We start from the raw sequence: 24,138 nt of genomic DNA, 5'->3' as shown, positions 1-24,138 counted from the left end.
GAAGCATTGATTGCTATATTTGTGCTAGAGCTTTGGTTTTGAAAACATAAAGAGAGCATAAAAAGTAAAATTTTGAGAGGTGTTTGTTGTTGTCAACGAATGGTAGTGGGCACTCTAACCCCCTTGCCAGACAAACCTTCAAAGAGCGGCTCCCATTTTATTTTATTTTTGGGTGGCACTCCTTCCAACCTTTCTTTCACAAACCATGGCTAACCGAATCCTCGGGTGCCTGCCAACAATCTCATACCATGAAGGAGTGCCTTTTTATTTTAGTTTTATTATGATGATGACACTCCTCCCAACCTTTGCTTACACAAGCCATGGCTAACCGAATCCTTCGGGTGCCGTCCAACAATCACATACCATGGAGGAGTGTCTATTTAGTTTGATTAATTTGGGACTGGGAATCCCATTGCCAGCTCTTTTTGCAAAATTATTGGATAAGCGGATGAAGCCACTAGTCCATTGGTGAAAGTTGCCCAACAAGATTGAAAGATAAACACCACATACTTCCTCATGAGCTATAAAACATTAACACAAATTGAGAAGCATTTTGAATTGTTTAAAGGTAGCACTCAAGCAATTTACTTTGGAATGGCAGTAAATACCACATAGTAGGTAGGTATGGTGGCCACACATGGCATAGGTTTTGGCTCAAGGATTTGGATGCACGAGAAGTATTCCCTCTCAGTACAAGGCTTAGGCTAGCAAGGTTATTTGAAGCAAACACAAGTATGAACCGGTACAGCAAAACTTACATAAGAACATATTGCAAGCATTATAATACTCTACACTGTCTTCGTTGTTGCTCAAACACTTTTACCAGAAAATATCTAGACCTTAAGAGAGATCAATTATGCAAACCAATTTCAACAAGCTTTACGGTAGTTCTCCACTAATAGGTTTAAACTACATGCAAAAACTTATGATCTACTTGAGAGCTCAAAACAATTGCCAAGTGTCAAATTATCCAAGACATACGAGGCATTTTCTTTTTCCAACCAAATAATAATAAGTATTGTAGCTTCCAACTTTTATCATTGAACATCAAAAATAAAACGAAGAACAAGTGTTCATATGAAAAAGCGGAGCGTGTATCTCTCCCACACAAGGATTGCTAGGATCCGAATTTATTCAAACACAAACAAAAATAAAAGCACACAGACGCTCCAAGTAAAGCACATATGATGTGACCGAATAAAAATATAGTTTCAGGGGAGGAACCTGATAAGTTGATGAAGAAAGTGATGCCTTGGGCATCCCCAAGCTTAGACGCTTGAGTCTTCTTGAAATATGCAGGGATGAACCACGGGGGCATCCCCAAGCTTAGACTTTTCACTCTTCTTGATCATATATCATCCTCCTCTCTTGACCCTTGAAAACTTCCTTCACACCAAACTTCTCATAAACTTCATTAGAGGGGTTAGTACTCAAAAAAATTTGAATACACCTTGGTCCTGTAGTGGCACATTGCAAGAACTCAATAAAACATTAGCTACAGCTTTCTACGTCTAGAAAACCTCGCTTAAAGTCCACAAGAGACAATGCAAAAAAACAGAGACAGAATCTGCCAAAACAGAACAGCCAGTAAAGACGAATTTTAAATAAATACTTCCGTTGCTCAAATCAGAAAACTCAAAACTAACGAAAGTTGCGTACATATCTGAGGAACACGCACGTAAATTGGCATATTTTTCTTATTTTCCTACAGAGAAAACAGCCCAGATTTGTGACAGATAGAAATCTGTTTCTGCGCAGAAATCCAAATCTAGTATCAACCTTCGATTAGAGGCTTCACTTGGCACAACAAAACACAAAAGTAAGATAAGGAAAGGTTGCTACAGTAGTAAACAACTTCCAAGACACAAATATAAAATAAAGTACTGTAGCAAAATAACACATGGGTTATCTCCCAAGAAGTTGCTTTCTTTATAGCCATTAAGATGGGCTCAGCAATTTTAATGATGCACTCGCAAGAAATAGTATTTGAAGAAAAAGAGAGCATCAAGAGGCAAATCCAAAACACATTTAAGTCTAACATTCTTCCTATGCAAAGGAATCTTGTAAATAAACAAGTTCATGAAAAGCAAAGTAACAAGCATAGGAAGATAAAACAAGTGTAATTTCAACAATTTTAGCATATAGAGAGGTGTATTAGTACCATGAAAATTTCTACTACCATATTTTCCTCTCTCATAATAATTTTCAGTAGCTTCATGAACAAACTCAACAATATAACTATCACATGCAGCATACTTTCCATGATTTCCAAACACATAATTTTTATCAAGTTCAAGAATAGTGGAATTAAAACTTTCAAACTTACTTTTATTACTAATATAACAAGGTAGTTGATCAATCTCAAGAGATATGGGACTCATAGAATAAGTCAAGAACTCTCCAATCTCATTTTCATTAGTAGCACAATTAATAGTATCAAGTAACATAGGACCATCATCTAGAGCTTTATCATAAACATTTGCTAAGCAAAATTCTTTAGTACCATGCATTTCGACATCAGGCACAAACAAAGCATTATCATAAGATTTATCAAAGTAGCATGGATTATCATATATAACAGTAGCATAATTATTCTCACAAGTTTTACTCATAGGGAATATTTCAAGAGAATCCACAGGAACATAACATTCAACCTCTTCCGGTAAGCATGGAGGACAATCAAATAGTGTAAGAGATAAAGAGTTACTCTCATTAGAAGGTTGGCATGGGTAGCTAATCCATTCTTCCTCCTTTTGTTAAATCGCTCTCCTCTTCCTTTTCATCCAATGAGCTTTCAGGTTCATCAATTTCCTCCTCTTTTTCATCCAATGAGCTTTCAGGTTCATCAGTTTCTTCTTCCACCGGTTCCTGCAAATTGTGAGTGCATTCTTGTGCATTAATGTGTCTCTCTTTATAATCAAGGATATAAGGATTCCTACTGTAGCATTCTATGCAAGAATTAAGGATAGTAGAGACATAATCTTTAAGGTCCTTACAAATAGCACAAGTTTCATAATTCTCAACCATGAAGGATTCTATCTCGGAGGCTCCCATAAATAAGACAAATTGTTCTACCTCTTCGAACCCATAATGAATATAGCAATTCCGATTATAGTTTTTAATTAAAAATTCCTCACTAAAGCCACATTGAAATTTAAGATGTTTATCCTGTTGAGAGCAACAGTTTATATCATGGCGTCTAAGCAAGATTTTAGCCATTGTATTCAATTTTTCTATCATAGCACTCATTATTTTACCAGTTCTTGATTCTCTATAATTATTATAGCATTCTATAAGCTCCAAGTAGGTTGTAGGTTCTCCCATAACAGCAGTTTTTAATTTTTCGGTTTTTCAAATTTTTATGGATTTTTTGGTATATGAGGAAAATAAAACAAGACAGAAATAAGCTAGACAAAAATAAACTAAGCAAACTAATACTAGACAGAAATAAACTAAGCACAAATAAACTAGGCAAAAGTAAACTAAGCAAAGCAAAATAAAACAAATTAAAAACAGAGAGAGAGGTAGAGTGTACTCCCTAGGTGAACTTATGAGTAGAGCTATGCCTCCCCGGCAACGGCGCCAGAAAATAGTCTTGATGACCCACAAGTATAGGGGATCGCAACAGTCTTCGAGGGAAGTAAAACCCAAATTTATTGATTCGACACAAGGGGAGGTAAAGAATACTTATAAGCCTTAACAACTGAGTTGTCAATTCAGCTGCACCTGGAAAAGCACTAGTAACAGGGGTGATGTGAAAGTAGCAGTAATATGAGAGCAGTAGTAACAGTAACACAACAGCAGTAATAGCAATATGAGAGCAATGGCACCAGAAAATAGTAGATACTACTTCCAATGACATGTAGAACAAGTATATAATGATGAGAGATGGACCGGGGTTCCCAGCGATCTACACTAGTGGTAACTCTCCAATAAGTGACAAGTGTTGGGTGAACAAATTACAGTTGGGCAATTGATAGGATTGATAAGGCATTAAGAAAGAACATCAGGCTTATTAATTATGTAGGCATGTTTTCCGTATATAGTCGTACGTGCTCGCAATGAGAAACTTGCACAACATCTTTTGTCCTACCAGCCGGTGGCAGCCGGGCCTCAAGGGAAACTACTGGATATTAAGGTACTCCTTTTAATAGAGTACCGGATCAAAGCATTAACACTCCGTGAAAACATGTGATCCTCACATCACTACCATCCCCTCCGGTTGTCCCGATTCTTGTCACTTCGGGGCATTTGGTTCCGGACAGTAACATGTGCATACAACTTGTAGATACAATCTAAGCAATAATTATAGAGCTTAAATCTAAGATCATGCCACTCGGGCCCTAGTGACAAGCATTAAGAATAACAAGATTGCAGCAACAATAACTTCACAAACTTTATAGATAGACTAATAATAATGTATCATCCATCGGATCCCAACAAACACAACACCGATTACATCAGATGAATCTCAATCATGTAAGGCAGCTCATGAGACCATTGTATTGAAGTACATGGGGGAGAGTATACCAACATAGCTACAACTAGAACCCGTAGTCCATGGGGGAACTACTCACGGAGCATGGCGGAGGCGGTGGCGTTGATGGAGATGGCTTCCGGGGGCACTTCCCCGTCCCGGCAGGGTGCCGGGACAGAGACTTCTGGCCCCCGAATTGGAGTTTCGCGATGGCGGCGGCGCCACAATAACTTTTCTGGAGTTTCGTCCATTGGTCCTGTGTTTTTAGGTCGAAAGGGGTTTTATAGGCGAAGAGGCGGCGCAGGGGGGCACCTGGGGGAGCCACACCCTAGGCCGGCGCGGCCAGGGTCTGGCCCGCGCCGCCATGTGGTGTGGTGGCCCCCTGGCCCCTCTCCGACTCTTCTTCGGTGTTCTGGAGCCTTCCGGGAAAAATAGGAGGTTTGGCGTTGATTTCGTCCAATTCCGAGAATATTGCCCAAACAGCCTTTCTGGAACCAAAAACAGCAGAAAACAGGAACTGCCACTGTGGTATCTCGTTAATAGGTTAGTTCCGGAAAATGCATGAAATCATCATAAAGTGCAAGCAAAACATGTAAGTATTGTCATAAAACAAGCATGGAACGACATAAATTATGGATACGTCGGGGATGTATCAATCGCAACAGTCTTCGAGGGAAGTAAAACCCAAATTTATTGATTCGACACAAGGGGAGGTAAAGAATACTTATAAGCCTTAACAACTGAGTTGTCAATTCAGCTGCACCTGGAAAAGCACTAGTAACAGGGGTGATGTGAAAGTAGCAGTAATATGAGAGCAATAGTAACAGTAACACAGCAGCAGTAATAGCAATATGGGAGCAATGGCACCGAAAAATAGTTGATACTACTTCCAATGACATGTAGAACAAGTATATTATGATGAAAGATGGACCGGGGTTCCCAGTGATCTACACTAGTGGTAACTCTCCAATAAGTGACAAGTGTTGGGTGAACAAATTACAGTTGGGCAATTGATAGGATTGATAAGGCATTAAGAAAGAACATCAGGCTTATTAATTATGTAGGCATGTTTTCCGTATATAGTCGTACGTGCTCGCAATGAGAAACTTGCACAACATCTTTTGTCCTACCAGCCGGTGGCAGCCGGGCCTTAAGGGAATCTACTGGATATTAAGGTACTCCTTTTAATAGAGCACCGGAGCAAAGCATTAACACTTGGTGAAAACATGTGATCCTCACATCACCGCCATCCCCTCCGGTTGTCCCGATTCTTGTCACTTCGGGGCCTTTGGTTCCAGACAGTGACATGTGCATACAACTTGTAGATACAATCTAAGCAATAAGTATAGAGCTCAAATCTAAGATCATGCCACTCGGGCCCTAGTGACAAGCATTAAACATAACAAGATTGCAGCAACAATAACTTCACAAACTTTATAGATAGACTAATCATAATGTATCATCCATCGGATCCCAACAAACACAACACCGATTACATCAGATGGATCTCAATCATGTAAGGCAGCTCATGAGATCATTGTATTGAAGTACATGGGGGAGAGAATACCAACTAGCTACAGCTAGAACCCATAGTCCATGGGGGAACTACTCACGGAGCATGATGGAGGCGGTGGCGTTGATGGAGATGGCTTCCGGGGGCACTTCCCCGTCCCGGCAGGGTGCCGGGACAGAGTTCTGTCCCCCGAATTGGAGTTTCGCGATGGCGGCGGCGTCACAGTAACTTTTCTGGAGTTTCGTCAATTGGTACTGCGTTTTTAGGTCGAAAGGGGTTTTATAGGCGAAGAGGCGGCGCAGGGGGGCACCTGGGGGTGCCTCACCCTAGGCCGGCGCGGCCAGGGTCTGGCCCGCGCCGCCTTGTGGTGTGGTGGCCCCCTGGCCCCTCTCCGACTCTTCTTCGGTGTTCTGGAGCCTTCCGGGAAAAATAGGAGGTTTGGCGTTGATTTCGTCCAATTCCGAGAATATTGCTCGAACAGCCTTTCTGGAACCAAAAACAGCAGAAAACAGGAACTGGCACTGTGGCATCTTGTTAATAGGTTAGTTCCGTAAAATGCATAAAAACATTATAAAGTGCAAGCAAAACATGTAAGTATTGTCATAAAACAAGCATGGAACATCAGAAATTATGGATACGTTGGAGACGTATCAGCATCCCCAAGCTTAGTTCCTGCTCGTCCCGAGCAGGTAAACGATAAAAAGAATAATTTCTGTAGTGACATGCTACTTACATAACCTTGATCATACTATTACAAAGCATATGAAATGAATGAAGTGACTCAAGGCAATAATCTATAGTTGCTAACAAATAGATAACATATAGCAAAACTTTTCATGAAGAGTACTTTCAAGACAAGCATCAAAAGTCTTGCACAAGAGTTAACTCATAAAGCAATAGATTCAAAGTAAAAGCATCGAAACAACACAAAGGAAGATTTAAGTTTCAGCGGTTGCTTTCAACTTTCAACATGCGTATCTCATGGATATTGTCAACACAAAGTAATATGATGAATGCAAATAAGCAAGTATGTAAGAATCAATGCACAGTTGACACAAGTGTTTGCTTCTAAGATGGAAGGAAGTAGGTAAACTGACTCAACATAAAGTAAAAGAAGGGCCCTTCGCAGAGGGAAGCAGGGATTAAATCATGTGCTAGATCTTTTTAAGTTTTTGAAATCATATAGAGAGCATAAAAGTAAAGTTTTGAGAGGTGTTTGTTGTTGTCAACGAATGGTAGTGGGCACTCTAACTCCCTTGCTAAACAGACTTTCAAAGGGCGGCTCCCATGAAGGACGTTATCTCTACCAGCAAGGTAGATCATCCCTCTTCTCTTTTGTTTACACATGTACTTTAGTTTTATTTATGGTTGACACTCCTCCCAACCTTTGCTTACACAAGCCATGGCTAACCGAATCCTCGGGTGCCTTCCAACAATCTCATACCATGGAGGAGTGTCTATTTGCAAAATTAAGTTGCTTACTGATGAATCAGAGCAAAACATGTGAAGAGAATTATTAATGAAGTTAATTAATTGGGGGCTGGGAACCCCGCGCCAGCTCTTTTTGCAAAATTATTGGATAAGCGGATGAAGCCACTAGTCCATTGGTGAAAGCTGCCCAACAAGATTGAAAGATAAAACACCACATACTTCCTCATGAGCTATAAAACATTCACACAAATAAGAGATAGTAAAATTTTGAATTGTTTAAAGGTAGCACATGAAGTATTTACTTGGAATGGCAGGAAATACCACATAGTAGGTAGGTATGGTGGACACAAATGGCATAGGTTTTGGCTCAAGGATTTTGGATGCACGAGAAGTATTCCCTCTCAGTACAAGGCTTTGGCTAGCAAGGTTGTTTGAAGCAAACACAAGTATGAACCAGTACAGCAAAACTTACATAAGAACATATTGCAAGCATTATAATACTCTACTGCTTGTCTTCCTTGTTGCTCAAACACTTTTACCAGAAAATATCTAGACCTTAAGAGAGACCAATCATGCAAACCAATTTCAACAAGATCTACGGTAGTTCTCCACTAATAGGTTTAAACTACATGAAAAAACTTAATCATGATCTACTTGAGAGCTCAAAACAATTGCCAAGTGTCAAATTATCCAAGACATTATGAGGCATTTTCTGTTTCCAACCAAATAAAAATAATTATTGTAGCTTCCAACTTTTATCATTGAACATTAAAAGTAAAACGAAGAACAAGCGTTCATATGAAAAAGCGGAGCGTGTCTCTCTCCCACACAAGGATTGCTAGGATCCATCTTTATTCAAACAAAAACAAAAATAAAAGCACACAGACGCTCCAAGTAAAACACATAAGATGTGACCGAATAAAAATATAGTTTCAATAGAAGAAACCTGATAAGTTGATGAAGAAGGGGATGCCTTGGGCATCCCCAAGCTTAGACGCTTGAGTCTTCTTGAAATATGCAGGGATGAACCACGGGGGCATCCCCAAGCTTAGACTTTTCACTCTTCTTGATCATATATCATCCTCCTCTCTTGACCCTTGAAAACTTCCTTCACACCAAACTTCTCATAAACTTCATTAGAGGGGTTAGTACTCAAAAAAACTTGATTCCACCTTGGTCCTGTAGTGACACATTGCAAGAACTCAATAAAACATTAGCTACAGCTCTCCACGTGTTGAAAGCCTTGCTTAAAGTCCACAAGAGACAATGCAAAAAACAGAGACAGAATCTGCCAAAACAGAACATCCAGTAAAGACGAATTTTTAATAAATACTTCCGTTGCTCAAATCAGAAAACTCAAAACTAATGAAAGTTGCGTACATATCTGAGGAACACGCACGTAAATTGGCATATTTTTCTGAGTTACCTACAGAGAAAACAGCCCAGATTCGTGACAGATAGAAATCTGTTTCTGCGCAGAAATCTAAATCTAGTATCAACCTTCGATTAGAGGCTTCACTTGGCACAACAAAACACAAAACTAAGATAAGGAGAGGTTGATACAGTAGTAAACAACTTCCAAGACACAAATATAAAACAAAGTACTGTAGCAAAATAACACATGGGTTATCTCCCAAGAAGTTCTTTTCTTTACAGCCATTAAGATGGGCTCAGCTGTTTTAATGATGCACTCGCAAGAAATAGTATTTGAAACAAAAGAGAGCATCAAGAGGAAAATCCATAACACATTTAAGTCTAACATGCTTCCTATGCATAGGAATCTTGTCAATAAACAAGTTCATGAAAATCAAAGTAACAAGCATAGGAAGATAGAACAAGTGTAATTTCAACAATTTCAGCACATAGAGAGGTGTATTAGTACCACACAAATTTCTACAACCATATTTTCCTCTCTCATAATAATTTTCAGTAGCTTCATGAATAAACTCAACAATATAACTATCACATGCAGCATACTTTTCATGATTTCCAAACACATAATTTTTATCAAGCTCAAATATAGTAGGATCAAAACTTCCAAACTCACTTTTATCAATAATATAACAAGGTGATCGATCAATCTCAAGAGATATGGGACTCTTAAATAAAGTCAATACTTTTCCAATCCCATTTTCATTAGTAGTACAATTAATATTATCAGGTAACATAGGACCATCATCTAGAGCTTTATCATAAACATTTGCCAAGCAAAATTCTTTAGTACCATGCATTTCGACATCAGGCACAAACAAAGCATTATCATAAGATTTATCAAAGTAGCATGGATTATCATATATAACAGTAGCATAATTATTCTCACAAGTTTTACTTATAGGTAATATTTCAAGAGAATCCACATGAACATAACATTCAACCTCTTTCGGTAAGCATGGAGGACAATCAAATAGTGTAAGAGATAAAGAGTTACTCTCATTAGAAGGTTGGCATGGGTAGCTAATCCATTCTTCCTCCTTTTGTTCGTCACTCTCCTCTTCTTTTTCATCCAATGAGCTTTCAGGTTCATCAATTTCCTCCTCTTTTTCATCCAATGCGCTTTCAGGTTCATCAATTTCTTCTTCCACAGGTTCCTGCAAATTGTGAGTGCATTCTTGTGCATTAATGAGTCTCTCTTTATAATCAATGATATAAGGATTATCACTGTAGCATTCTATGCAACAATTAAGGATAGAAGAGACATAATCTTTGAGGTCCTTGCAAACAACACAAGTTTCATAATTCTCAACCATGAAGGATTCGATCTCAGAAGCTCCCATAAATACGACAAATTGTTCTACCTCTTCGAACCCATAATGAATATAGCAATTCCGATTATAGTTCTTAATTAAAAATTCCTCACTAAAGCCACATTGAAATTTAACATGTTTAGTATCCTGTTGAGAGCAACAGTTTATATCATGGCGTTTAAGCAAGATTTTAGCCATTGTATTTAATTTTTCTATCATAGCACTCATTATTTTACCAGTTCTTGATTCTCTATAACTATTATAACATTCTATAAGCTCCAAGTAGGTTGTAGGTTCTCCCATAACAGCAGTTTTTAATTTTTAGATTTTTCAAATTTTTATGGATTTTTGGGTATATGAGGAAAATAAAACAAGACAAAAATAAACTAAGCAAAAGTAAACTAAGGAAAATAATACTAGACAGAAATAAACTAAGCACAAATAAACTAGACAAAAGTAAACTAAGCAAGACAAAATAAAATAAAACAGAGAGAGAGGTAGAGTGTACTCCCTAGGTGAACTTATGAGTAGAGCTATGCCTCCCCGGCAACGGCGCCAGAAAATAGTCTTGATGACCCACAAGTATAGGGGATCGCAACAGTCTTCGAGGGAAGTAAAACCCAAATTTATTGATTCGACACAAGGGGAGGTAAAGAATACTTATAAGCCTTAACAACTGAGTTGTCAATTCAGCTGCACCTGGAAAAGCACTAGTAACAGGGGTGATGTGAAAGTAGCAGTAATATGAGAGCAATAGTAACAGTAACACAGCAGCAGTAATAGCAATATGGGAGCAATGGCACCGAAAAATAGTTGATACTACTTCCAATGACATGTAGAACAAGTATATTATGATGAAAGATGGACCGGGGTTCCCAGTGATCTACACTAGTGGTAACTCTCCAATAACAAGTGACAAGTGTTGGGTGAACAAATTACAGTTGGGCAATTGATAGGAATCAAAGCATTAAGAAAGAACATCAATTCATTAATCATGTAGGCATGTTTTCCATATATAGTCGTACGTGCTCGCAATGAGAAACTTGCACAACATCTATTGTCCTACCAGCCGGTGGCAGCCGGGCCTCAAGGGAATCTACTGGATATTAAGGTACTCCTTTTAATAGAGCACCGGAGCAAAGCATTAACACTTGGTGAAAACATGTGATCCTCACATCACCGCCATCCCCTCCGGTTGTCCCGATTCTTGTCACTTCGGGGCCTTTGGTTCCGGACAGTGACATGTGCATACAACTTGTAGATACAATCTAAGCAATAAGTATAGAGCTCAAATCTAAGATCATGCCACTCGGGCCCTAGTGACAAGCATTAAACATAACAAGATTGCAGCAACAATAACTTCACAAACTTTATAGATAGACTAATCATAATGTATCATCCATCGGATCCCAACAAACACAACACCGATTACATCAGATGGATCTCAATCATGTAAGGCAGCTCATGAGATCATTGTATTGAAGTACATGGGGGAGAGAATGCCAACTAGCTACAGCTAGAACCCGTAGTCCATGGGGGAACTACTCACGGAGCATGATGGAGGCGGTGGCGTTGATGGAGATGGCTTCCGGGGGCACTTCCCCGTCCCGGCAGGGTGCCGGGACAGAGTTCTGTCCCCCGAATTGGAGTTTCGCGATGGCGGCGGCGTCACAGTAACTTTTCTGGAGTTTCGTCAATTGGTACTGCATTTTTAGGTCGAAAGGGGTTTTATAGGCGAAGAGGCGGCGCAGGGGGGCACCTGGGGGCGCCTCACCCTAGGCCGGCGCGGCCAGGGTCAGGCCCGCGCCGCCTTGTGGTGTGGTGGCCCCCTGGCCCCTCTCCGACTCTTCTTCGGTGTTCTGGAGCGTTCCGGGGAAAATAGGAGGTTTGGCGTTGATTTCGTCCAATTCCGAGAATATTGCCCGAACAGCCTTTCTGGAACCAAAAATAGCAGAAAACAGGAACTGGCACTGTGGCATCTTGTTAATAGGTTAATTCTGTAAAATGCATAAAAACATTATAAAGTGCAAGCAAAACATGTAAGTATTGTCATAAAACAAGCATGGAACATCAGAAATTATGGATACGTTGGAGACGTATCATTATTCCACATAGTTCACAATTAAAACTTTTTTACTAAAGCCACATTGGAATTTAAGATGTTTAGTATCCTGTTTCGAGCAACAATTTATATCATGACGTTTAAGCAAAATTTCAGCAATTTGATTTAACTGTTTAACACGCCTCTCATGACTTTACCCTTATATGATTCTCTATGATTTATAAATAGTTCCATAGAGGTTCTAGCATGTTCTTCCATAACAATAGTATTTTAGATTTTCGAATTTTCAATTTTTTATGGATTTTCGGGTATATAAGAAAATAAAACAAGACAAAATAAACTAGATAAAAGTAAACTAAACAAAACACAAGTAAAAAGAAATAAACTAATCACAAACAAACTAGACAAGATAAAATAAAATAAAAATAGAGAGACAGGCAAAGTGTACTCCCCAGGTGAACTTATGAGTAGAGTTGTTCTCCCCGGCAATTGCGCCGGAAAATAGTCTTGATAACCCATAAGTATAGGGGATCGCAACAGTCTTCGAGAGAAGTAAAACCAAAATTTATTGATTTGACACAAGAGGAGATAAAGAATACCTATAAGCCTTAGCAAGGGAGTTCTCAATTTAGATGCACCTGGAAAAGCACTAGTAACAGGGGTGATGTGAAAGCAGCAATAATATGAGAGTAGTAGTAATAGTGACACAACAACAGTAATAGTAACACAGAGGCAATGGCACCAGAAAATATTCTAGTGCGTAGTTGACTGTAGAGCAATGATGATGACAAAAGGACCAGGGTTTCAAGCTATCTACACTAGTGGTAACTCTCCAAATAAATAACATGTGTTGGGTGAACAAATTACAGTTGGAAAATTGATAATTGTGAGGGCATGACAATGCATGCTATGATAAGATAAAGTTTACTGTAGTATTTAATTGGGCATTACAACATGATACACAGACCGTAATCCAACTGCGTCTATGACTAATAATCCACCTTCCGGTTAGCGTCCGCGCCCCTTTCAGTATTAATTTGCAAGCAATAGATTATTGCATTAAGCAAAGTGTGTAAAGTAAACAATAGAATTATCCTTAGATAAAGCATTTTTTTCTCCCTATAAGTAATAGCACATCTACAACCTAGGAAGTTGGTGCCACTCTATTACTAGAGGTATGAACCCACTATCGAGTATAAATACTCCCTCTTGTAGATACAGGCAACTACTTGATCAGGGTAACCACAAATACCGGAGAGCATGCAAGATCTTAAATAAACAGTAGTATGGTAACATGATGAACAATCTAATCACAATTCCACAATTTATCGGATCCCAACAAACACAACACCAATTACATTATATGGATCTCAATCATGTAAGGTAGCTCATGAGATCATTGTATTGAAGTACATGGGAGAGAGAGTACCAACTAGCTACAGCCAAGAACCCATAGTCCATGGGGGAACTACTCACAAACCATCATGGAGTCGAAGTGGAGGCGGTGGAGTCGATGGAGATGGCTCCAAGGGTAAATCCCCGTCCCGGCAGGGTGCCGGAACAGGAACTTCTGACCCCTGAAACTTGTCTTCCATGGCAGCAGAGCTGCAGATCTTTCCGGGGAATAGGACTCTGGTCTTTAGGGTTTTTGCGTCGAAGGCAATATATATGCGGAAGGGTGAGGTCGGTGGGTGCCAGAGGGGCCCATACCACCCCTAGGCGTGGCTTTGGAGGGGGTTGTGCCTAGGTATGGTGTGGCCTCCTCGGCGCCCTCCATCGTCTCTGCTTTGGACTCCGTCTACGGGTCGGGAAAATAGGAACTTTGGCTTTCGTTTCGTCCAATTCCGAAAATATTTCCTGTACAATTTTTCTGAAATACAAAAACAGCAGAAAACATGGAACTGGGACTGTGGCATCTTGTTAATAGGTTAGTTCCCGAAAATGTATAAAAGTGCCACGAAGTGTAAACGAAACATATAGAAATTGGTGTAAAACAAGAATGGAGTATCAAAAATTATATATACGTTTGCAACATATCAACATCCCCAAACTTAACTCCTGCTCATCCTCGAGTAGGTAAGTGATAACAAAATTAACTTTTTAGGTGACATGAAGCCAACACAATCTTGATCAAGTTATTGTAAGAGCATTCTGAGCTGGGATCAAACTACTCTAACCTCAAGATGGTGCCGCCGAGCTTTGAGCACTTGAATGGGTGCAGAGTGGAGGTTCTGGCACATTAACTGTCCGCACTGGAGTGGAGAGCTACGTTTTCCTAGTGGATACACTACTTGAGTTGTTATGCTGGAACATTAGAGGACTTAACGATCCAGCCAAGAGACACCTTGTGAGGGAATTTGTGGCGTCTCTGTGTGTTAGCATAGTTTGCTTCGAGGAGAACAAGGTGGATGTAATAGACGATTTTTTCATAATGTAGTGCTTAGGGCCGTATTTTGACGGGTATGTTTACTTTCCTGCCGAGGAAACTAGAGCAGGGATTCTCCCTGCATGGGATACGTCAATGGTGCAGATTTCCCGCGTGAGCTTTAACACGCATGCGATAATAGGAGAGGTAACAAACCGAGATAACAATACATGGTGGCTAACAAAGATTTATGGGCCGCAATCCACGGAGGCCAAAAGAAACTTTATCAACGAGCTAATCGAGCGTAGAGCCCTATGTCCAGGCCCGTGGATTATAGCTGGAGACTTCAACATGATTATTCATGCTTCAGAGAAGAATAATGATAACCTCGACCATGGCATGATGGCGCTCTTTCGAAGCTTTGTACAGGAGCAAGATTTAAAAGACATGTATTTGCATGGGAGGTTGTACACGTGGAGCAATGACAGGGAAACACCAATGATGCCGAGGATCAATAAGGTTTTAGCATCAACCGACTGGGATCTGATACTCCCTAATGTTGTGCTTCAGGCATTGTCCTCCTCCGCTTCTGATCACGCTCCAATACACCTTTCGACGAGTGCGTCCTTCCAGCCGAAAAGGAGGTTTCGAAGCTTAAGTTGGAGGGTTTTGAAGCAGCAATCAGAGATGCTTGGGTTTGCGGCGCTTCGATCATTGACCCCTTTCAGAGACTGGATGCTCTATTCAGAAACGTCAGTCGGTACTTGCAGTCCTAGGGAAAGAGGAAGCTTGGGAATGTTAAGCTGCAAATCACAATTGCGAACACGGTGATCTTCCAGTTGGATGTGGCACAAGAATCCAGGAGACTTTCCCAGGGATAGCTTTGGCTGCGGAGGACCTTGAAGCTAGCTTTTCTGGGCTTAGCCTCCCTAGGATGCACGATTTTTAATCAAAGATTACGAATTCGCTGGCTTAGGGAGGGTGACGCCAACACCAGGCTGTTCCATGCCATGGCTAATGGGAGAAGAACAAATATTTTCATACCAGCCTTCCATGTCAGGAACAAAATCATCACGGAGCAAAGCCGCAAAGTGGAGGCTTTCTCGCTGGCTTATCAGCATCTTATTGGCTCGATTCATAACATAGATCACAACATTGACCTGGACGTGCTAGATATACCCACACACGATTTGCAGAGCTTGGAAAATATCTTACGGAAGAAGAGGTGTGGGGAGTGATTAAGGAGATGCTGTCGAATCGTGCTCCGGGCCCAGGCGGCTTTATCGGAGTGTTCTATCAGAGGACTTGGCCGGTTATTAAACAAGACATCATGGCCAGCATCCTTAAGCTCTGAGTGGGCGACGAAAGAGGGTTCTCTAGATTAAACGGGGCCCTAATCACCTTGATACAAAAGAGGCAGAACGCCAAGGAAATCGGAGATTTCAGAACAATAAGCCTAGTACACAGCTTCTCGAAGCTTTTTTCCAAGCTGATCGCTAACCGGTTGAGGCCAAGACTAGCTAAGATAGTAAGCGCCAACCAATCTGCATTCATCAAAGGGAGGAGTCTGCACGATAATTCCGTTCTAGTTCGCCAGGTTGCTAGAAGGATCAACGAACACAAGCACCAAGGAGTTTCGCTAAAACTTGATATTGCCTGAGCCTTTGATTTCATCTCTTGGGCCTATCTGATGGAGGTGTTGCGACACATGGGTTTTGGAGAACTTGCTATGGGTGGCCATACTCCTGTACACTAAAAAAACCAAGGTGGTGGTAAACCCCCCCCCTGGGGAGCAGATCCTCCATGCTTGTGGGCTGCGACAAGGAGATCCGACTTCACCTCTGCTCTTTGTCATCTGCATGGAAGTGCTCACAAAGGCCATCACGTGCGCTGTCAATGTCGGACTCTTCCAAAATCTTGCTGGAATCTCACCAATCCAACGGATATCCGTGTATGTTGATGATGTGTGATGACCTACAAGTATAGGGGATTGCAACAGTCTTCGAGGGAAGTAAAACCCAAATTTATTGATTCGACACAAGGGGAGGTAAAGAATACTTGTAAGCCTTAACAGCGGAGTTGTCAATTCAGCTGCACCTGGAAAAGCACTAGTAACAGGGGTGATGTGAAAGCAACAGTAATATGAGAGCAATAATAGTAACACAACAACAGTAGCACTAACACAGAGGAGATGGCACCGGAAAGTATTCCAGCGCGGAGTTGACTTTAGAGGAATGATGATGATAGAAGGACCGGGGTTCCCAGCTATCGACACTAGTGGTAACTCTTCAAATAACATGTGTTGGGTGAACAAATTACAGTTGGGCAATTGACAATTGCGAGAACATGATAATACATGTTATGATAGATGAAGTTACTGTAGTACATGTTGGGTGAACAAATTACAACTGAGCAATAGACAGAATATCGATCAATACATGACAAGATGATTACTATGAGATTTGATATGGGCATTACAACATTATACATAGACCGTAATCCAACTGCGTCTATCACTAATAATCCACCTTCAGGTTAGCGTCCGCACCCCTTCCAGTATTAAGTTGCAAGCAACAGATAATCGCATTAAGCAATGTGTGTAATGTAAACAATAAAATCATCCTTAGACAAAACATTGTTGTTTTCTCCCTAGTAGCAACAACACATCTACAAACTTAGAAGTTATAAAGTCACTCTCCTAGGAAATTAGAGGCATGAGCATACTATCGAGCATAAATACTCCCTCTTGAAGATACAGACAACTACTTGATCAAGGTAACTACAAGTACCGGAGAGCATGCAAGATCTTAAATAATAGTAGTATGATAATATGAAGAACAATCTGATCACAATTCCACAATTCATCGGATCCCAACAAAGACAACACCGATTACATCATATGGATCTCAATCATGTAAGACAGCTCATGAGATAATTGTATTGAAGTACATGAGAGAGAGAGTACCAACTAGCTATAGCCGAGAACCCGTAGTCTAGGCGGAACTACTCACAAACCATCATGGAGTCGAAGTGGAGGCAGTGGAGTCAATGGAGATGGCTCCAGGGGTCGATGGCGTCGGTGATGGAACTTCTTGTGGACGGAGGCTTGTATATTCAGGGTTTTCTCGTCGAAGGCTTTATATAGGCGGAAGATTTAGGTCGGTGGGATGCCAGGTGGCCCTCCTCGTCTCTTCTCTGGACTCCGTCTTCGCTCCGGGAAAAATAGGAACTTTGGCTTTTGTTTTGTCCAATTCTGAGAATATTTGTTGTATAACTTTTCTGAAATACAAAAACAGCTGAAAACAGGGAACTGGCACTGTGTCATCTTGTCAATAGGTTAGTTCTGGAAAATGCATAAAAGTGCCACGGAGTGTAAACGAAACATATTGGAATTGGTGTGAAATAAGCATGGAGCATCAAAAATTATAGATACGTTTGCGACGTATCAATGTGGTACTCTTTGTCAAACACGGGGCTGAGGAGTTGAGCGCAATCAGATAGATCATGGAGTTCTTTGGAGAAACATCGGGCTTGCATGTCAATTATACGAAAACAAAGGCCACGCTAATTCATGGCGGGGAGGAAGAGAAGCGGAGAGTTTCCGAGATCCTCGGATGTGAACTTGCACAATTTCCGATAAAATACATGGGTCTGCAGCTTGCGCTCCGGCCTCTAACAAAAAACTGAGTGGCAGCCTAGACAGACCGTTGCATCTCTTGCTGGTCTGGCAGATAGGGATGATCAAGAAGGAGGGATGACTGGTACTCATCAAAACCGTGATCACCGCGAGGGATGATCAGGAAGGAGGGAAGCACCGACGTGGATACTTGATGAGATAGTCAAATGGATCCGCTCTTTCTTTTGGGTGGGGAGAGGAGAGCTCCGAGGCAGACAATGCCTGGTTGCGTGGAATGCCATCAGCAAGCCGATGTGCTTTGGTGGTTTGGGGGTGAAGGATCTAAACTGCACACCCTCGCACTCTGGGTAAGATGGTAATGGTTGAATCGCACCGAACCCTTATGGCCTTGGCAGGGACTGCAATTGCCCAAAGACGCAGCTGCCATAGAGGTTTTTGGAGTCTTGCCAAGATCAAGAATGGCGATGGAAAAAGTGTATTCTTTTGGAGGGCCCGTTGGATTAACGGGAGAAACATTGAGGAGCTTGCTCCAAAGGTGTTCTTGCTGGTACCCACAAGGAACAAGAACAGGAGAAGGGTTGTTGATGCCCTCATTGATCATCGATGGATGTCAGACAACGAGGGTATGGATGTAGAGGCGAGGATGCACTGCATCAGACTGTGGCTGGAGATTTCTGGTGTGTCTAGAGACGTTCAGACAACGGATAGCTTCACTTGGATAGGGGCAAGGACATGGCAATATTCCGCACGCGACACCTATAGATTGCTTCGTCAAGGAGCTCAAACTTTTGGTCTGCACAAACCTATTTAGAGATCGTTTGCACCCCTCAAGTGTAAGCTATTCAGCTGGCTCGCGGCAAAAAACAGACTCTGCACTTCAGATCGCAGATTTCGGCATGGCATGCAAGATTATCCGAGTGCCTATTTTTCTTGCTTGCAAGAGGAGGATAACATAGATCACATCCTCGTACAATGCCCGTTTGCTAGGCAGGTCTGGATGGTTTGTTTGCAGGCAGCAGGGCTTGTGATCCAGGAACCTAACACAGATAGCCCTGGCAAGATTGGTGGCTACAGACAAGGAGTAGGGTGCAGGCTGAGGATAGGAGGAAATGTGATTCCCTGGTGATATCAGTGGCTTGGATGCTCTGGAAACAGCGCAATGCTTTAGTCTTCAGCAATACCAGGGAACAATGCTCGGTGCTTCAGCTTGCAAAGCGGATCAAAGCAGAATTTAACCTTTGGCTGATGGCAAGATCTGGAGGGAGCCGGAGTGATCAGGGATAGTAGTCCTAGTTAGATAGTTGAGGGAGGGGCCGGGTTCAGCAGAGGTCCATGTGTGGGTTCTGTGTGTTGACCAATCCAATTGCTAGCAATTGGCTCTTTGGCTCTCTTGTAAATGAGTTTCTACCTACTATAAATATAAGGCACGTATTTGGCGCGCTCTCGAGAAAAAGACAAGGAAGTAGTGTGTTGCCGCGCGTGTGTGCTGGTGGCTCAGCAACATGTAACAATCAATCTACATTATAATGAAAATTATGAGCAACCATCGGTTGCCTGCCCTTGAAAAAATAATTAGAGCGAGGAGAAACATAAAAATAAAGTGTTGCGTTCTTTTAACTAAGATATCATCCACTACAGGAAATTCACAAGGTGTTCACAGCCATAACCTGTGCCACCGTCATTTTATCGGTACCGTCAACACATGACCCATGACAGGCCAGCAGAACGGTCGTCAACACAGGATTGTCGTCGGTGTAGGGAGTCATGTGTCGACGGCCACCGTCAGCACAATTGTGGCTATCGGCATAGCCCAGGTTTGAGCGTCGGGCCTTCGGCACATTTGTTTCCCTCCACGCACCCCCTTCTGCACCCTCGGAATTGCATTTTCAGTTTTCTAAAAAAATATAAGAAAATATTAGAAATTTGAAAAAGCAAAATCCGTTGAGATGACCTTGTATTATGTGTTCTAGTTGTTAGAAAAATTAACAAATAAGAATTTTGTTATATTATGCAAGATGGCATCATGTTTCGGTAAAATGGACTTTCAGGTTATATACGACCTTCGATGAAAACATTTTTTATATGAAAATGTATCTACGAAATTTTTTACATCCGATTTAGATGGCCATATGCGGTTAACGATTCTTTTCATTACTCAAAATCAAAAAGGAATTAGGAGTTTTTTCACTTTTAGATTTTGATAAAAAAATTAAATTTATTGTATTATTTAAAGATTTATTATTACTTATCTTGTTTATTTTTATTTAGTCAAATAATTGTTTGGATTGTAAAAAAAATAAAAACAATGTGACATCATGGTCAAAGGGATAATAGATTGATAGAGTATTATTATCAACAACGTATAACTCATGGACCGGAAGCTCATCCAGAAGAAACAAAGAAGTTAAATGTGCTGGACCTGAAAGTTTAACCACGAGTAATTTGACATAAGATTAAGCATGCTTAGAATTAAAGATGTTCCTTGTTCGATTAACGAGTCAAACAATTCAAATACTTTAAAAAAATTGAAAAAAATGATGCACTTATAGGGACGAAAATTTTCAAAAAAATGATTTTTTTTGACCTGCCAAGGCAAACGACCGTTAGACAGCCAGCGGATCTAACAGCAGTGGCTACACCGACATACAAGTAGTCTATACCGAGAGAGGATTGTGCCAAAGAGATTGTGTCGACTGCAGCCGTTGGCACAGTTGTGCAGACTCCAAGGTTACACTGGGCCGTCGACGGGTCTGCTCGTGCATGCCAACCCAATAGTGGTTACTACGTAGCCAGCAACTATTATCGAGCGACATGCTTGATAAGCTACCCAAACAAACAATCCATCGAAATTGTTAGAAAAGAACCTACCTTCGCGAAAGTAAGGCAAATCGATCTTCATGCAACAAGTGGCGCGCCGTGGTGCCTAGAAAAGAGAGTGGTCTCCCTGCTCGCCACGTGTCGCAGTTTTTTTTTGGATAATGGAGGAGAGAGAAAGATAGAGGAGGGTGGATTGTCATACCATTTTCCCTTTATTTTTTATATTTGGTTTATGAAAATGAAATATATTAAGAACCGTAAGTCTAAATTACAAACTGTTTTCACTTTTTTTGAGATCCTCGTGTCGATATCTTCAAAACTAGATTCCATATTGTTATGTTTAGAGAAATTTGTTCCATGTACCTCCAATACTAGTATAGTTATACTCGTGGTGTGTACCTAAATGTACTCGTACTTAAATTGATAAGTATTACCATTTTTGCTGTATTTGGTGTAGCTTTTTCCCTTTACGCGGTAACTGTACTTACTCGTGTGCGCGACTGTATCTGTACTTGTTCGTGTGCGTGACCGTACTTCTGTACCCATACTTACTCGTGTGCACGATTGCACTTCTGCACCCGTACTCGCTCGTGAGCGCAATTGTACTTGTATTTGCTCGTGCGTGCGACTGTAACTGTGCTCGCTCGTATGTGCGACTGTACTCGCTCGTATGTGCAACTGTACTCTCTTGTGTACACAACTGTACTCGCTCGTGTGTGTGCAACTGTACTCGCTCGTGTATATAATTGTACTCCTTCTCTATACGCAACACGAGTGTTCAATGATTTGTACTCGTCTTTCAGTGTATTCATAGTTTCGTGTGTACTCATAGTTTTGATATACTTGAAGTACTCATACCACTAGTGAAAAACAGGCCTTTTGATCCGGGTGGTAAGGGCCTGTTTTCCACTAGTGTACTTTGGTTCGTGTGTAACTATTTTGTAGTTTGTTGATCGAAACTGTACGTGCATACTCGTACCTACTAACGTGGTAGCATAGAAAAATTATCAATGTTTGCTAGCTGTACGTGAGTGCGGGCGGGGACACGTTCTAGCTAGTTGTAGGCGTGCGTCGTCGGCTCCCTGGTTGTTTGTACGTACGGCCGCGCGACGTCCCACGACAAACAGCATGTCACGTGTCGCACACTGCATCAGCGCGTGGGATTGGACCTTCCTGGAGGTAGGTCACCCGTCGACGGCCCAGTATAATCTTGGCGTATGCACAAATGTGCCAACAGCTGCGGTCGGCATAATTTCGTCGGCACAGTCCTTTCTCGGTATAGACTATTTGGCCGTTAGGGTTGTCACTGCCGTTAGACCCGCCGGCTGTCTAACGGCCGTTTGCCCTGGCAGGTCGAAAAAAGTCATTTTCTTTTCAAAAAAATTCACCTGTAGGAGTGCATCAAATTTATTCAATTTTTAAAAAATATTTGAATTGTTTGACTCGTTAATCACACAAGGGATATCTCTAACTGTAAGCATACTTAGTCTTAGGTCAAATTACTCGTGGTTAAACTTTTAGATACATCATGCTTAACTTTTTCGTTCCTTCTCGACGAGCTTCCGGTACAAGAGTTATACCTTGTTAATAATAGTACCCTATCAATCCTATTATCCCTTTGACCATGATGTCATATTGTCTTTATTTTTTTAAAATCCAAAAACTTATTTGACTAAACAACAATAAACAGGATAAGTAATAATAAATCTTTAAACAATACAGTAAGTTTAATTCTTAATATATTTTTATTAAAATCTAGCCAGCAACTATTACCATTCGCCACATCCAAAAAATACGTGGAAGCATTAAGGCCGATGCCATCCTCATACAGACCGGGGCCTGTTTCGTATTCAGGGGCCGCCATATTTGAACCCAAAAAAAGTTTAACCATTGGAGATGGCCTAAGGGTATCTCCAACTGGACGACCCAAACAGACGCGCTGGGCTGTCCATTTTGAGCCGTTTGGTGGCTGCGCGGACAACCGGACAGCGACCCGCGTCCGCTTGTCCGTTTGGATCGCACACTGCGCCCAACATGTGGACGCAGCGCAGATAAAATAAAAATGAAAAAGTAAAATAACAAAAAACAAATTTAAACTAGGGGTTCATTAAATTTAGACCTATTTTGGGCAATTTTTACATAAAAGAAAGCCATATATGTGCTTTAAACTAAATAAAAAAGCAAACCCTAGCCAGGGTTTGCGCGGTGGGCGCCGGCTGTTGTGGGTATACTTCATGGGTGTACCATCGATAGTGCCTAGATCCGGCAATCCTGGGTGGCCCATAGTTGGTGGTGTGGCGTGTGACCCATCGGACGGCCCAGTTGCTGTTGATCCTGAAGGATGAAGTCCAGCCCAGGATAGGGAAGCCGGATCCCAACCAACCTTCGGAGGAAGCTGGATCTGTGGAGGCCCATATGGAACCCGGATCCAGTACGACGTAGATAGGAAGGTAGATCCTTGACGCACACGGCAAGACATTGTACCGTAGTTACGCAACCTGTAATCCGGCTAGGACTCTCCATGTAAACCCTAGATCTGTGCGCCTTTATAAGCCGGATCCCGGGAGCCCTAGAGGCACAACCACTGACAATGTATTAACTTGTCAATGCCTACATATCGTAGACTAGGGTTTTGGTTTAGAAGTAGAGGGCAAGTAGATCTCGAAGGTTTCAGCCGAAAAGTACTCGACGATTGTAAAACTAGGGTTTGGGAAAACAATGATTCGATCCTTTCCTCGTCCCTCGACTCCCCCTTATATAGGAGGCGGAGCCGAGGGATTCGTGTTGTACAAATTACATAGTCCGGGACGGTTTCTAACTCATCCCACAAGATTACAAATAACACTTCTGATTACAACTCTAGCTTTCCTTAATAATATCTTGGGCTTCCGAATCTTCTTATTCTTCGAGTAGTGGGCCTTCAGTAAACCCCGGGTACTATCTTCGGTAGGCCCATTGGGGATGCCTATGTCAGTAGCCCCCGAGATTTTTCTTGAATCGCAGAGTCAGGGAAAATCTCCACTGTTTATTTTTATTCGACAACTGTAACCTTTCTTTATTTCTTTCAAATAAATTTCTATATTGTACAGGGA

Source organism: Lolium perenne, chromosome 5 (assembly GCF_019359855.2).
Source record: "Lolium perenne isolate Kyuss_39 chromosome 5, Kyuss_2.0, whole genome shotgun sequence".
NCBI classification, from domain to species: domain Eukaryota; kingdom Viridiplantae; phylum Streptophyta; class Magnoliopsida; order Poales; family Poaceae; genus Lolium; species Lolium perenne.
The sequence above is the reverse complement of the archived record's forward strand: the minus strand, read 5'-3'. Positions refer to the sequence as shown.